Raw genomic sequence first — 5,407 nt, forward strand, 5'->3', positions numbered from 1 at the left:
GGGTTTAGATCATACCTTGATTGTTATGTAGCAATAACAATCCTAAATCCTTCTTGTATTGACTTTAGAAAGCTTAGAGTCACAAATGTCACTCCTCTAATGGTTCACAAACACCAAGAGCAAGAGGATGAAGAGGAGAGAGGATGGAGGCTGCCCTAAAACATGTGAAACCCTAGAAGGATGCTTAGCCACATTTTTGGGTCATAAGGGATCTATATATATAGGAGGCTATTAGGGTTATCTAACAAGGAAACCCTAATTTGGATGCTTAAGCCATAAGCAACCCATGGATTCCTTTCCTTAACGGCTTGGATGATTTCTTATGGGCTTCCCCATAGAATTCGTCCACTCTTTAATATAAGGCAATCCAAGGCCCAAATTGCAATTATCTTATAATTACAATTCTAGTCCCTTAAGTTTAATTAATCTCTTTTAGTCACAAAACTAATTACCAATTAATTATTGACTAATATTAATTAAACAATATGATTTCTCCTTTAATATATTATTCTCATAATATATTAATAAATCATATTTAATCCTTTCTCTCCATAATTCATCCTATCAAGTTGCTTTGGTGAAGGCAACTGTAACGACCCAATTTTCACGTCCAAAAATTTCGTTATAAAACATTACATGACAGCATTAATAGTTAAAACATTGTTTGATTAAACCACTTCACATCGAAAAACCAAATTGAAAACCACAACATTCGATCAATCAAATATCAGAGTATTAATCCCAGAATAAACTCGTAACTACGGACACAAGAGAGTGTGTGTGTGTGACATGCTGCTACCGTGCCGGCTCCTTTCCCCTAGCTGAGGAGGTACCTGAAACCAAAACTGAAAACCGTAACCACGAAGCTTAGTGAGTTCCCCCACTGTACCACATACCATATAATCTCATAACATACATATATTGTCAGGCATATCTGGGTGCCCGACCTACCCCTTCGGCCCTCTCGACCGGGTATTGCCTAGCATATCTGGGTGCTGGCCTCCCCTTCGGTCCTCTCGACCGGATATTGCCTTGCATATATGGGTGTTGGTATCTCCTTCGGTCTTCTCGACCGGATATTGGGGAACTAATCCTCCCCTCCACTACTACCACATAACATGTATCACAATATCAGGTCTATCTAACATGGTTGGGTATAACTACTCCTTCGGCCCTACCGACCGGATACCTCGGGGACTATCTCCCCCTACTGTCACTAGCACATAGCATCATATCATACTAGCACATAAACATAACACAGGTAGTAGTAATCCCTAGATGAATATCATGGAGACAATCATCTACATACAACTCCTACTGGTGGGCCGGCATTGTGGCTGTAGGCCCACCGCTATTGGAAGGTAACTCACCTCGAAGTAGCTGCTGATCTGATCGGGAACTGACCATCTACTGCTGCTGCTGCTGCTCCAGAAATCCTCCGGCTGCAATTCCCACAACATACTCAATCAAACACTGCTAACTGTCCTTTGGGTAAAATGACCATTTTACCCCTGATCATGCCCTAAGTCAAAGTCAGAGTCAACTTTCAGTTGACCCGACTCGCCGAGTTGGCTTTCCAACTCGCCGAGTCCCTACCCAAACGATTGTCCTGAATCTCGTTTCTACTCGTCGAGTTAGGCGACGACTCGACGAGTTCTCCTTCTAAACTGATATTCAAGTTGTCACACCCCCGGCCAAGGCGGAACACGCCGGGAGTGGGACTAAGTTCATGGATCACAGATAAACTGAATATATAGCACAAGTACAACGATAAACAAAACTGCATTTGTATTCCATCATTAAGTTTGAATACAAAGTTCTTAAAGATAATAATAATACAGTAGTTGCCTTAAACAGGTAAGCATGTATCAAAAACAAGCTAGCTAGGTCATCTGCAATCCACAGCTAATCTTCTGTCTGAACGGCTGGCTAATGATCCCCTAAGAATACATGTAAGTTTTGAAAGTCAACACAAAGGTTGGTGTGTGTCACAGGTTTTCTGCTAACGCAATAATACTTTTAATAAGTCTAAAAAGTATTATCTTTGTATGTATAACAAAAGTTAAAATAGTGTTTGCAATGAGTCTTTAAAAGCCAAAATGTATAGTTTGTATAAGTAAACCCATACGTAAAATTGTGTTTGTAATGAATCTTTGAAAGCCAAAACGTTATGTTTCATACGTACTTTCATACTTAAAAATGTGTTTGTAATGAATCTTTGAAGCCAAAACGTTATGTTCCATAAGTAATTTCATACTTAAAATTGTGTTTGAAATGAATCTTTAAAGCCAAAACGTTATGTTCCATAAGTAATTCCATACTTAAAATTGTGTTTGAAATGAATCTTTGAAGCCAAAACGTTATGTTCCATAAGTAATTCCATACTTAAAATTGTGTTTGAAAGCAACCAAATCCATGGTTGTACGGGTAACGAATAAAGTTTCCTGCCAAGGTTGTACTTCACAACCGCAGATACGGATAAACAAACATACGGATATACGGATAAAGTTATCTGTCAAGGTTGAAATTAACAACCGCTGATACGGATAAACAACAAGTATATTTGATAAATATACCCGTAAAGTGTACGATACTAGTTTAAATAGTTGACAAAGCTTAGTATAGTGTACACAAGCACATGTATGAGCCTAAGATACAAGTTCTATAACTTGTATAAACGTATAAACCTATATATTTTTGTCATAAATAGACATACGGATATACGGATAAAGTTATCTGCCAAGGTTGAACTTAACAATCGTAGATACGGATAAACAGGTAATTGACAAGTATAATTGATAAGCGCACACATTGAAGAGTACAATACTTGTATAACTATATAAACTTATATGTTTCTATGTATGTATGAGGTATAATTAGACTACCAAGTTGATAAACGGCTATACAGTTTTAGCACAATTTTTGTCGGAACGTATATGGTATTTTTATTAGTCGTATTATCTTAACAACATAAAATATAAAATATTGAGGTTTAAAACGATTTTGTTTACTTAACATGTAAGCGTTTAAACAATTATTTCTAAAACTGGTAAAATATTTACACAAAACAATGATATTTTGTTGTGTATCTTGTATGATAAATATTACTTAGTACACGTACCATAAGTAGTAGCGTACTAAATAATATTTTTGTGTGAATTATATTGCCTAAAAACGGTAGTGTTGTTTGTTTAAACAAAGTATTTAGAAAATAGATATATACTAGATATACAAGTACTACATGTATTCCCCCCCGAAAATATGTAAAAGTGGGGCCGTAACACTCACCTTAATGTGTGATTGTCGAGTAATTGTTGCGAGAAAAAGCGAGATGTATTGCCGTGAAGACGAATCGTCGAGATTTATTTAGTTTCCTAGAAATATTAACATAAATTAATATGTGAATGGTTGTTTGGAAATTTAACCAAAGCATGGGGCCCATTGACGAATTTAAATATATTAAATAGACTAAGGTTGTTAATAATTTTCAAATAAGGGACTAAAATTGTTTATTTAAATTCTAAGTTTGAATTTAAGATTTATTTTGCAAATAAATCTCTATAGAGGGGTTAAAATAAATAAAATAGACAAAGGTTTGAGACTTGGGACTTGTTTTTGTAACAGATTACTAAGGAGGGTAGGTTTTGAACATTTTAAATGAAGTTTAGGGACCTATAACTAGTTTTGTAAACAAATTCTTTGGGAGGGGGCTGAGAATTATTTTGGAATTGAAGTTTGGGACTTAGGGTCCTATTTGTAAAAACCTTTGAAGTGGAGGGGAAGATTGGGTAAATTTTGAAATGGACGTATAAGGGGTGGGGTTGATTTCGTAACATCAGCAAACTTTGAGGGCATTTTTAAGTAAAATGTAACAAACACTAAAATCAATTAACCTCAATTGTACATGAGGTAATTTACCTCGTGTGTTCGTCTGCATGAAGTGAACGATACAAAAATGATTCAGGACCTCGTCAAGGCTCGATCATAAAAATAAATAAATAAATAAATAACAAAATGTTAGGGATGAGTACTTACAGCGACAGTATCAAACAGCATAAGAGGTGGTTAAGGGTGGTGAAGTGGTGTTTGTATGTGGTGTTTGTATGTATACCGAGAGTGGTAAAGAGAGTGTTAGTGAGAGAGATTTACACAAAGATGTAGAGAGAAGGAGATGGTTGAAGATTTGTGAGTTTGATGGCTTGCTATGAGCTCTTATTTATAGCATAAGAAGCACTCACAGCCCCTTAAGGTCATGCCTTGTACCTTGAAGAAGAAGTGTGCAAGTAAGGAAGAAGAAGGTAAGGTGGTGAAGATATGGGTTCAGTCACGTGGGTTTGATCAAATGGGGAAGCAAGAGCGGAAATGAGCTGGCCATTTCCTTGTATGCAAGTTATGTGGGGCCTACAAAGTAGTTTAATCATATAACTTGTTCAAAACACTTATAAATTGATGAATCGAGATCCCGACATCGAATTGCGTTTTCGAGAATTTCTTATGAAGGAGGGTAATTCAAGGATTCCAGAAACCCGAACAGATTAATTTTTGGAGTTACGGAACTCCGGGAATTTGCGTTTAAAGTTTTGCGTCAAAACGACTCGCGGTGTCCGTTTTCGCAACTTTCGTAAATATTTTCGTAAAAATTATTTCGAGTGTGAAATTAAATAATAGACTATAACCTGAGTCCAAAAACGCTCTTGGAAATCCCGTCGGCAAAGCGTAAGTGTCTCAACGGATCGATTTGGTTTTACGCGATTAAAGAACAATAGTGTTTTACTATCTGTTTTCTTAAAACTGTCGTATATTTTGCATATAACTCCGTTTTGGACATTCTTTATATTTTCGGAAACAGAGGAACATGTACTATAATATTTTAATGTTTGTTTTTCTCAAAATTGCTTAATGCAAAATTTTAGTTTTTCAGACGCATTCATTAATGTTTTCATTTAAGCGGTTTGATTCGGTTGACGGTTTACCCATTTGGAAGTAAGGTATCATCTGATATCATGTAATAATTGAAATATAATTGTTTATTTTTCATTAGATGCACTATAACTCAGTAATTCGGATACACAAGAGATTCATGGATAGATTGGTGGTTATAATAATAGCCCAAAATTTTGGGTTGTCACATTACCTCCTCGTTAAAGGAAATTTCGTCCCGAAATTAAGTTGGTACTGGTAGTACTAGGGCTTCGATAAATAGTAATGTAATCTCGTGGTACATGATCCCTGCCTGGTCCTTCTATAATCGTTTGGTGTATACAAGTCGTATATAATCAAGATCGAACAGACTGTCGAATAAGTGATTCTACCCTAAGCCCACAACCAAACAAGGAACAGGAAGTAAGGTGGAATCACAAATCCTAAGTCTTTAGAATCTTTATTATATATAACCCCAACTTATACA

General features: G+C 36.1%; 1 long non-coding RNA gene across 1 annotated transcript; it reads right to left on the reverse strand.

The window, feature by feature from the left end:
- Positions 1–617: 617 nt before the first annotated feature.
- Positions 618–4,262, reverse strand: LOC122197085 (uncharacterized). Its single transcript, XR_008231253.1, has 4 exons — positions 4,036–4,262; positions 3,289–3,374; positions 1,371–1,442; positions 618–833 (listed from the first exon to the last, which is right to left on the reverse strand). It is a non-coding gene; the product is annotated as an uncharacterized LOC122197085 (long non-coding RNA).
- Between the last annotated feature and the right edge of the window lie 1,145 nt (positions 4,263–5,407).

This window comes from Lactuca sativa, chromosome 3, assembly GCF_002870075.4.
Source record: "Lactuca sativa cultivar Salinas chromosome 3, Lsat_Salinas_v11, whole genome shotgun sequence".
Lineage (NCBI taxonomy): Eukaryota > Viridiplantae > Streptophyta > Magnoliopsida > Asterales > Asteraceae > Lactuca > Lactuca sativa.